An 11,609-nucleotide genomic window follows, 5' to 3' on the forward strand; every position below is an offset into this window, starting at 1 on the left:
CGATCCGGAGCCGCCGGCCGAGCAGCGGCGTAGCGGGCGGGAGCTCCCTCGGCACGCCGGCTCCGCCGAGGGCCGGCTACCTCCATGCCGCGGGCCGGCTGCGCTCGGCCATCTTCCGTCCCAGAGCGGCTGGCGGCGGCGGACGGAGGGGCGGCGGCGGACAGGGCGGCTCGCGAGGCCCCGGAGCGGGCGCGAGGCGGGCTGCGCGCGAGCCGCTCGGCGGGACACTTGCGGCGGCTCCGAGTCAACTTCTCCGCCGCGCCTCCGCCGGGCGCCCCGCACGGCCGCATGCAAACGAGCTGAGGGGAGAGGCACCAATCGGCGGCGCCGACGGGGATCGTCTCCGCCAGTGGAAGCCGAGCTGGGCGGCTAGTATGCAAAGCGGGCGGGTGGGCGGGGCGCGGAGGGGACGCGAGGACAGCCGGGCGCGCGGCTGCGGATCCGCGAGAGCGCAGCGCTGCTTTGCGCCGCTCTCGGCCGGGCGGCGCGTGCCTCCCCGGTGCCGCCAGCACAGCGCTGGGGCTGGCCGAGCCGCGAGAGAAAGCCGCCTTTGTGGCGGTCGTCTTCCGCCTTCGCCAGCCCCTCTTCGAGAGCCATCCGAAGCGGCTCCCGGTGTTTCCCCGCTTTCTCGGATCGAGGGTCGCGCACGCCCGGTTCGCACCCCCCCGCTCCTCCGCCGGGACCAGCGGCTGAATGGGGGATTGTGCGGGCTGCGGCATGCCGGGCTCTGAAAGGAGCCTTTGTGCGGCCGTTTACACAGCCCCGACCTTGAACCGCGCAGTGCGAGCGGCGTCCGGCAGCGCCCCCCAGCCCCTTCGGGTCGGCAGCTGCAGCGCGGGACGAGGGCGCCACCTGGCTGCAGCACGGCGCCACGTGCGCGGCTGCCCCACCTCGAGCAGCGCTGCAGCTTCCCCCCACCGAGGACCGCGAGCCGGGCGGAACGCGGTCCTTAACCTTCTTCCAGTCACTTGAAAATAAAGCACCTCAGCACTTTATTTGTGCTCCACGGGTGGTTCAGAAATAGGATTTTTTTTCCCCTGCATCTTTCTAGTACCTCAGTTATCAATCCAAACTTCTCCATTTTGTTGGACTTTTCAGGCCTGAGCGCTGTGTTTAAGAGCAAGACCAATAAAGACACCAGAGCTGGCCAAACAATAAGCACCTAAATGTAAGACGAGGCATTACTGATTCAAAGTAAGCTGTTGCAGGTCCTGTGCATTCAGTCAGTATGCTTGTTTTGCAAAACACTGCCTTCCCTCTTTCACATCCATATTTAATCCTGTATGTTAGGTACAGAATACTGCCAAGTTCTTCCCCTTAAATTTGCTTTGTTCTTACATAGTGCCCAGGCCCATCTGGAACACAGCTGCCGAAGTCCTCTTGTTCACTTCCACCCCCTTCATGCCCCCCTACGTGTCCCCTATGTCCTGAAAGCACGAGCACTATGCTTTAATTCCTTGCCTAACACATCAGATTGTACACATCCTCCTTTCCCCTCCACCCCCATCTTCATGCTAAACCCTGTAGGAATAAAAATCAGACAGGGAGAACAATCTGTCATCTCTCACACTAAAAGGCCTTTGTGCTTTGTCCTGTGATGCCCATTCACAAAGCTTGCTCTAAATTTCTAAGGTTCTGCCTGCTTCCGCTGAGTCACACTATTACAAAATGAAACATGAATTGCTGAGAATTGCTACCTGGTTGACCAGCAGAAACTTTATTATTTAAAGAAAATGCAGCAGTGTGTTTGTATACAGCTTTACATTTCTACATGTCATATCTAGTATTCTCACTATCACGTCCCCTCTCCTCCTGTACATTTTGTTATTCCTACAACGCCAAGTAATTTAACACCACAAAAATCACCCAACTTAACAGCACTATCTGCTTTCTTAACTCCCTCAAGCAGTATTTCCTCACAGTTAGAAGTTAAACTCCTTGCCATTTTTAGAATTACACAGGCAACGTTTTCTTAGGGGACAATACACCGCCTGGTAAATCTTTCTCTCCCTTCAATGAAACGAGACCACCAACCTTCCCCCAAAGCAGACAAACCACACAGCAGAAGCCCCTCGAGGGCAGAAGAGATATTCCTTACTGGAGATCTAAACCTGAAGGCAAACCATGTGATAAAAGCAAAACTTTCCGGGACATGGGAAGAAGGGAAAAGAGAAATGAAAATGAGACATATTTGTTTTTTTACCAGCACTTCCTAATTTCCCACAGGTTATTTATCCACAGAGGAACAAATTCATCGTGTTGCTGGTGTTCTCCAGTGTTACTTCACTGTCTCTATCATAGAACAGCTAAATGAAGAATAGGGCGTGGACAGAAGCAATCAAATTATTTCCTTCAAAATATTTTCCTTTATGGAAGGAATTTGTTTGCTTTCAGACCAGACATGTGTATTTGTAACTGAGCTACAGACTACATTATGAAAACCAAGGCATGTTTTCAGAATGCAATTATTATTCCAGCTCACACAAAATTGCCAGCCCCCAAAAAATCAAAGCACTGATAACAAGTTGATATTTCTTGCTTTAAAAAGACAAAACAAGCATCATGCTGTCTTTATGCTTTTGACTGGAGCCATTAGGGATCACGTGTTTAAACACTGAGAGTCAACTTTTGCTTTGGAACAGAAGAGTTAAGAATGGAAAAGCTATTGAAAGACTTCCAGGATCAGAGGCTCCAAGTATGTAACAGCAGAAATCCCATCATAAACAAAATCTTCATGCTTTAGAAGTCCCATTTTCCTTCATTTAAAGGCCTCAGAGCCAGGTGTTATTCCAAGCTCAAATGCACTACAGATTATAAAAAAGTCTTAAGACTATAATTCAGAAGCACATCAAAATTAATTGGAATTAAAAAGCATCATCATTCTCTGACTTACAAATAGCAACTAGACAAATAACATCAAACCCACTTTTAAGGAAATAGAAAAAGCAAATGTAAAACCCCTATAAATTTAACTTGTACAAAAGACTCCAAATTAATACATTTAAGTGGCCAATAATTATATTAATATCACCCTCTGCAATCAGAAATTTTAACATATTCCTGGAATACAACATTCACACTTGCTGTAGTAAGCAACAAAAACATCCCTTACCTGCAAGTCCCACGTGAGCTAACTTCAATCATTCTGAAGTAAAGAAGAATCAGTTAGTTCCATGAGAAAAAGTAAAAACAACAGCAAAACATCCCCAGCACAGCAATCAGAAAAACTATTCGAACAGTGCAACCAAACCCCTAAATTAGTACATCCAAAGCACCTGGCAGAGGAGCTGTTTGAAGCCTTATTTTTGCACCTGTGATGGTTACCACTAGAACTTTTTTTTTCTTAATTTGAGCAAGTGCTAATTCTGTTTTTAGTGCTGTAAGAATATGTAACGTTTATCTGGTGCGTTTTCTACTGTACTGCAAAATCTCCATACAGCAAAGGTCTTCATTTTCCTGTCTAACACGAGTCGAGGGTCTGTTTCAGCAAATTACCAAATACTGGTTGCTGATCTCACCAGCTAGCAAGTAATAATGGAGGCACCAACTGCACCCTCCCAAGGGGAGACTTCTTCCTGATATGTAATGAGGTCAGTTTCTTCTACACTCATCTTGGTGCAGAATATATTTCTAAAGCTTATGGCATTAAAATTGCAGAATATGGTAGTTGATAATTTATAGGTAAATTTACCACATAGCAGTAATTACATTTTAAAATGAGAGCATAGAATCAATCTCATGCCCTTCAAAATCCTCAGAAAATCATACTATCCCTGTGTAAACTCTTCAGGTACTTAAAACGCACTGGAATTTTCTACAGAGAACGTACTGAAGAAATCTCCAGGCTTTTTAGTAACAAACAGTGATTTTACTTTCTCCCAAAGTTTTATCTGTGATTCAGCAGAAAATAAAACTATATTTTGCTATTAATAATTCCACAGAAAGTTTTCTGCTTATTTTTCTCTCCAATTGGTCTAATAATGGAAGTTTGCTACTGTACGGGAGCTGTTAAGTCCACTAAGAACAACTGATTGAGCACCTGGGGAAAGGAGCGGTCAGCCCTGGGAGCACAGGTGAAGGCAGTTCAGCTGTGTGACAGGAAGGGGTGGAGCCTGGCTGCACCTCTCTTAGACCTCATTTAAGGGCTGACTGCCACAGGGAAGGATCTCCAGTAGGAGATTCCCCCTTGGTGAAGCTTTCCCCTGCAAACCTGGTGTTTTCTGATACAGGTGAGGGATCTTTTTTCTTTCCTTCCTTTATGGCACCTTTCTCTCATGGTGGCTTTTTTTGTCGTTGCATCTTTGTTGCAGTACCTTTCCCATTGTATTGATCTGTCTAATTGCTGCAACTGCCCTTACAGCTCTTGTCTCATGGAAATCCATAAAGCTGTCAAAGCAGAACTTCCATTTTTTAATTTCTCTTCACTATTATTTTTTTTTTTTTCCTGTGAGTTACCTTTGTCTAGGAATTAGTACTAATTCATTTCTTTATCACTTGAAATGATAAGGTTAAGGAGCATTTAACAGATTAGACATACAAAGGTTTTTGGGGTCTGAGAATATGAGTGCTGAGGGAGCTAGCTGATGTCACTACAAGACCACTATTCAACATCTTTAGAAAGTCACAGATGTTGGGGGAAGATTCTTGAGGACTGGAAGGAAACAAATGTAATTTCTATCCCTAAAAAGGTAAGAAGGAGGATTGGAATAAAACACAGGCTAATCATTCCCATCTTTATCCTTGGAAACCGGGTACAACCAGCAGTCCTGGAAATAATTTGCAAATGCACTAGGAGGCAAAAATACTCTAGAATGGCTAGCACTGATTTATGAAAGGGAAACAGTGCCTGGCTAACCTGACAGCCTTCTATGAAGAAACCACTTTCATGGTGGATGAGAGAAGAGCAGATAATATTGTTGATCTTCATTTTTACCAATTGTTCCATAACATCATGATGGGCAAACTGAAGAAGTATGGCTTAGATTAGTGGTCAGGGAGGTAGACTGAAAGCTGCCTGAGCTGCTGCACTTAAAGAGTTGTGATCAGCATTGAAAACCTTCTGCTGGAGGCTGGTTACCAGTGGTGCCCATGTAAGTTTGCAGGTGATTTAAAAAAAAAAAAAAAAAAAAAAAAAAAAAAAAAACTGCAGGGATGGATTAAAACAAGAAGTTATTGATTAAAAAAATAATAATAAAATCAGGGGATCTTTAACAGGCTAAAGAAATGGTCAGAAAGGAGTCCCTTGAAGTTCATCAAAAGTAAGTGCCAAGTGCTGCATCTAGGGATGAATAATTCCAGGCCTCTGTATGTTCTGGGACCATCTGGGAAAGGAAAACTTGCATTAAAGGAAATAGAGTCCCACTGGACAGCACATTCAATATGAGCCAGCAGTGCATCCTTGTGGTGATGAAGGCCAACAGCATACTAAAGCTGCATAAGAGAACTACCAGCAGGTGGAGAGAGAGAGAGAGAGACAGAGAGACAGAGAGAGAACCCTTCACATCTACTCAGCACTGATGAGGCATACATGGAGCACTGGGTTCAGTTCTGGGCTTTCCAGAACAGCAACGACACCAACATACAGGCGAGAGTCCAACGACAGGACACACAGATGATTAAGGGAGTGGAACTTCTGTTGTATGAGAAGAGGTGAGAGAGCTGGTGTGATTAGCCTTAAGAAGGCAGGGGTGGGTGTTTGTGAATAAACATCTGATAGGAAGCAGAGTAGAAGATGCAGAGTTAGGTAGGCTCTTCTCAGTAGTGCTCAGTAAAAGGCACAAATCAATATATGGATATTTCAATTGAAGCATGTGAAACTCTTTTCCTGTGGAAGGCAGTCAAACTCTGGAACAGGTCGCCTGGGGACCTCCCATCCTTGATACATTCTAAATCTAACTGGATGTAGCCCTGGATAATGTTGTACTTGACCCTGCTTTGCGAGTTGGATTTGATGACCTCAAGAGGTGCCTTCCAAAATTCAATTACTTTCTAAGAATGAGAGGAATGCTGAAGACACTTGTTCCACTTGTACATTTAGGAAAAGCAAACTAATCTTGGAAACAGCCAGTAAGATCTCATCTAATTTAAAATATAAGTCTCAACAGACAAAAATTCTGTCCAGAAATGGTATGTTTTATACATTCATAGTGAATGAATACAGTATCTGACATTAAAAAGTTTTCATCTCTAAGTGCACAACACAACTGAAAAAGTGTTATAGTGAGATTACTGTAGATGATTCTAGGATGTGGAAAACATGAAAATTAAGGATCTGTTTCATCCTTTTGTTCCATGAATTGCACAACAAGATGATTATGATGACAAGGGTGGGGGAAAAAGCTCTTAGAATAAAAGAGTAGCATTTTAACCATGCATTAAATTCTTGGATAATTACTTGGTGCAATATCAGTAATATTTCTCATTTACTAGCAGCAAGGTCTCTTAACAGCAAGGGTTGGTGGCAGGCAATCATACTGTGCAATTTGTAACCAGGTGAAGGGGAGGAGACAGATTATTTTCTTCACCAAAATAGCTGCAAATATGCTATTTTTCCAGCTCTTTATCAGCTATTAATATAACATCCAGCTATAGACTTAACCAGGATAAATTTTTATAGCTACTGGATACCTAGCTCTGCTATAATACCAGATCTTATGAGTCTGCATGTGATTAGTTGCCAGTGGAAATCATGAGTTTGAGGCACTTGCAGTAACAATGGGGTCATGCATCATGTTTCCACTACTGTACCCTGTACATGTAGAAACATGCTACAATCCCATGTGCCAGAGTACTTGCGTATTTGGAAGAACTCTGGGTGTCAAAATTACAGTAATTACTGTAGCCATTCACTGGCTGTAATATTAATGTCTCACTAGACACCTGATAGAACAAATCACATACAGATTGGAACGGATGCGTGTCATGCTTCCTGGCACATGTTTACTGAAATAATGTTTATATCCTGATGTCTCTCTTACTAGTCAGTAATACAGTGTTGAAAATAACATTTATCAAAAGCCTGTAACTATGATCACTGAGTCAATTGGAAGAATAGCCATGTAGACAGTTAAATATTGAATTTGTCACTGTCCCCTGGCAGAATACTTCATCTTCTAACTCTGCAATAAAATGGATGCCCTAGACTGTATCAGTTCATGATACAGCTGAGAGTAGTGTTTAGATATAGTGGCAAAAAAAAAAAAAAAAATTAAAGGCAAATCAAGGTGAAATGCAAGGGCAAAACCTTAAGACTACTTTGCATGGAACAATTTATATCCTTAGCACAATAGCTAAGTATTTATTATGGCACTGATATATATGATACCCACTGATATGGGTTTAGAGCCTTATTTTTCTCAGGAGTAACAAACTTAGTAGCCGGAGGGTTCACTGTGTCACAGCAACCCACTTACCCCATGTTGGTTGTATGGAAATAACAGAACAATAGTGTTGTGTTCCAGGATGTCCACCAAATACCTACATATTCGCTTATGAGAAAGATGCATACCAGGTTTCCCACTGATATGTGAACAATTGCTGTTTGACACACCCCACATAATGGGGCTGCCCATGAACGCTGATGAGGCAGTGCATGTGGCACAGTTTCAAACAGATCACATTCACTGATATGGCACTATAAGCACAACATGCCTTGCCTCACAGAGTAGTCAACAAGTGTACAGTACCTTGCATATGTAGCTGCTTAGAACAGTTGACGGACTGCCTGGAATAACATTTGAACTGCATAGTGATGAAGACTCTGACTTTCTATTTATAAAACTTGATAGAGATCTGGTTTCTTTCCCTATTCCCTACTTCTGGATGAGGTAGCACCTCTTTCAGTTAAAAATATATTGGTGGGGAAAAAAAAAAAACAAAAAAACATTGTGCACTGCTGCCCATCTTTCCGCAGACATCTGCTTCACAAAGACAAAGCCTGCGTTTTTTTTATATGAGAGTCTTATGGGACTCTTAAAACCTTCTTATAGATCGTGTTCCTGGAGTAGAGCCAGATGGCTCATCGCAACAAGACATGATGTCTACAGAGCTCGGTATCACATTCCAGGGGAAGAGAAAACACCTGCAAGAGACAAGTAAACTAAGAGAGACAGGTACAGGAAAATGGAGTAAAGGTAAGGAAAAGCATGCTGATGCATATTATGAGATGTACAATGTGGTAATGGAACTTATTTATTGCTTGACCTGTCTTCAATGAAGAGTGAATTAAAAACTTAGTGATACTTTCAGGTGTTTTGTTTTGAATTGGAGCATGCTTTTGAGGTGACTAGCAGCATACATTCTTGTCTATTGTGCAGCTGGTAGTCACTGCACTGTCCACTGACAATGAAGTGTGTCTAATACAGTGTCCCATGAGCCTTCCTGTGCTCACTGTTGATTAACTTGTGTATGCAGGTACTTTGTCCGCTGTAAAAGGAGTAAACTAGAATCTTCTATGCTGTGTGAGCATATCTGACAACTGGTAAATAGTATCCCAATCAGAAATGGAAATCCTGGGCTGAAGGTTAATGAGTGAAGACACTGCTGTGCTAAACTGCCCCATTTCCCTTTGTGTTCTGAGGCTGCCCTCCACTAAAATGTCAATAGTGTAAAACAGGCACTACATATTCTCTAATGCCTGGATTTTTCTCTCTCCCATCCATGCTGGTATGCCATGTGTGGCTTAGGGAGCCTGATGGAGTGGTAGGAGCATGGAAATATATCTTCTGAAATTAAGAACCTTGTAAAGGGAGGGATAGGGTTTTGATAGGAAGTGTACAGGAAAACATCAGTGGAAAAAGAGAGGAGGAGCAATGACTGGCACTTCACCACACTGATGTTGTTACATAGTTTCTATAAACTTCATTCCATGGTGTTTGTTCCTTAAGATGAAATGAGGGTTGTACCCAGGCAGCACTATATTCTGTGATCTGTACAGAAAAGTTTTCAATGAAGCACATATGTGCATGGAAATGTATGGACACTTGTCAGAACCCTTTCTTTCCAGAGCGTGCATTCTGCTGTGTCTTGTGCAGTCACATTCTCTCCTTTTGGCTGATTAAAATTGTGATGCAACTTAAGAGAGCCTAGGAGGCTGCAAAGGTTTGGTCTCTTTCCTTTCTGTGGTGCTCGTCTCCTCTATGTTAATAGCTGCCTTATTCTTGCAGCTGACAATCTTGAGAGAAGGGCATACTGTACTCATATATTAAATCACACAAGTTCTTTAACTCATGCTGCAGAAATTCATGTATATGCTCCTTTCATTTTCTTAAATTTGAAATGTCACTTCTCACCACTGCTTACAGAGTTGTTTCTCCCTCAAAGATCCTGTAACAGTTTCAGAAAATCTTTTTACTCTATATCACTTTATAATAGCACAGGAACATTTTTCCAGCAAGGAGACCACTGACATCAGCCAATTAGTTATTGCCACTCAGGTTGAAATACATACTGTATGTAGACAATAGGTAGATAATTACCAACTCCCTTTTTTTCTTTCCACCTGCGTCACTGGGAGGATATACCTGTGACACACCATCTGTAATAGAAGTCTGACAGTGCTGTATAATGTCCTATATGCATAGCACATCTCAGTTAACTGGCCCTGAAAAAAAAACACACAGGAGAATAGTCTCCATGATTCAGTAAGAGTGGGGCTGGTGCCAGGGCGCTGTGTTATGGGACCCATAAGAAGCCAACAAAAGGATGAACAAGAGATGTATCAGAGGCTGGCAAAATGATGAAATTGAATGACTGTTGGGTGGATGTCTTAGGGTAACTCATTAGAACTGGATTACAACAAAATCCTTGTTCAAATGCTTAAAAATATGATTCTCCTATCTATAGGAAGATGCTTGTAAGTTAGCTTTTAAGTATATCATCGTGTTTTTATAAATAGAATATATTGGTTATAATCCCTATGAGGGTGAGAAGAAAAAAAAATTAAAAATCAATTCAGAAGAGGATGGTGAAAAGCCTCTAGAATCTGCCATGCAGCCAGAAAATTACAATACTTCAGCCTTCTGTATCTTGAAGCCTACTTCAAGTTTTCAGTAAAACAATAACAAACAGAAGAAATGCTAGCACATAAAAACAAACAACATCCAGCAATAATATCAAAAAAGGAAAAAAAAAAACAAACAAACCCCACAAACAAACAACCTAGTAACCATTAATCTCCTCAGCCAGAGGATAAAAAGACTACTGAAAAATAGCGTTTTCACTGTTAGTTAGTGAATTGAAAGTAGTCGGTAGTCAAAGCCTGTCTGAATTTGCACAGTTGCTATCAATAGTCATCTTTCTCTCAGCTATGAAATTTAATCAAATGCTTCTAGATTTTAACTCTTTAAATAAAAGAAAGCAATGTTTTCAGTTAAAAAAATGTGTATGCCATTATGCTGGTTAAGCACAGATTAAAAATTGCTCTTAGCCGAAATAGAAATAGTGTACAGATGTAGCTGGATAGGAATGCTGGTAGACCCCTGAAGATCTTTTAGACAGTTTCAGGGTGTTAGAAGATGATTGTTTATAATTTGTTACATTAGGTGAGAAGGAAACATGAAGGGAGGGGGGGGCGGAAGTACTAGTAGCTCTAGAAATAGTGAAATTCAGCAGTAGTAGCTTGTGCCAGTGACTGATAAAACAGCAAACAGGCTCTTGTACTATAGCACAGGAGACAGGATGAAAAGTTACATACCTCTATTTATTATAATTCTATAATTACATCTAAGAAAATTAGGTAATAAAAAAATATTACTGATGTAGTGTCTCTGTGGTAACAGGCTAGACTTTGCAACAGTGTGCCAGTGCCCCTGGTGATATATCAGTTTCTTTGCAATTTACAATCTGAAACTTGATGAGACTTATCTGCATGCTAGTCACTGGCTGATGTTTATTATTTTATATCTTATCCACTCACAGTACTAAGATGTCCTTCTTTCTGTTAAAAACATAAAGAGGATAATTCACATTCTTTGTGTGTGTGTACTGCATTACTGTAATTTATTTGCTGTATTGAATAGTTCATTTTTTTAGCAGGGTTCATTTATTGTCAGTCCTTCGTCTTTGGAATTCTTTTGGTTTCCAGCTTGTGGCCAGAAGCCAATACTTGGTGAACTCAGTCCTGAAAGACAGGCTCTTCAGAGAATGTATGATCTGAGGGATGCTGTGGGTAAATAGAACTTCAGTTGAATTTCCTGATTTCCTCCAGCAGGCTGCACCCTGGCAAGACATGTCAGAACCGAAGAGGGGAGAATTTATCTCCAAGTTTTCAAAATAATGGGAGAAAGAGAGATGTGATCATATAATTAATGATGACTATAAGACATAATGTATATGTACATACATGTATGTACATATGCGATAATAAACGTATTTCATTACTATAATGCATATGAAGTACTGAATAGATGTTACACACACATCCCCAGTGTTGCTTTTTTGAAGTTTTTGAGCATTTGAAGATACTACATCCTTTTGCTATAACTAGACACAAGCTTATGTAGCTGAGCTGAAGCTCTGATGCTTTCTAACAAAACTTTCCTTTCAGTGTGAAAATTAATGTAGGTAGTGCAATTTAAAATTTTATTTCAGCCTTCTCACCCTGAAATCTT

The 11,609-nt window shown here is 41.8% G+C and overlaps 1 long non-coding RNA gene across 2 annotated transcripts; it reads left to right on the forward strand.

Annotated features, from left to right (window-relative positions):
• The first annotated feature begins 4,149 nt into the window (after window positions 1-4,149).
• On the forward strand, window positions 4,150-11,406 carry LOC122180803. Of its 2 annotated transcripts, none has more exons than XR_006179231.1 (3): window positions 4,150-4,229; window positions 7,989-8,132; window positions 11,032-11,406. It is a non-coding gene; the product is annotated as an uncharacterized LOC122180803 (long non-coding RNA). The 2 variants fall into 2 exon arrangements; XR_006179232.1 differs by lacking the exon at window positions 4,150-4,229 and adding an exon at window positions 5,609-5,649.
• Window positions 11,407-11,609: the final 203 nt, after the last annotated feature.

This window comes from Lagopus leucura, unplaced genomic scaffold (genome assembly GCF_019238085.1).
Source record: "Lagopus leucura isolate 7727_CA_CO unplaced genomic scaffold, USGS_WTPT01 Super-Scaffold_1, whole genome shotgun sequence".
Classification (NCBI taxonomy): Eukaryota; Metazoa; Chordata; class Aves; order Galliformes; family Phasianidae; genus Lagopus; species Lagopus leucura.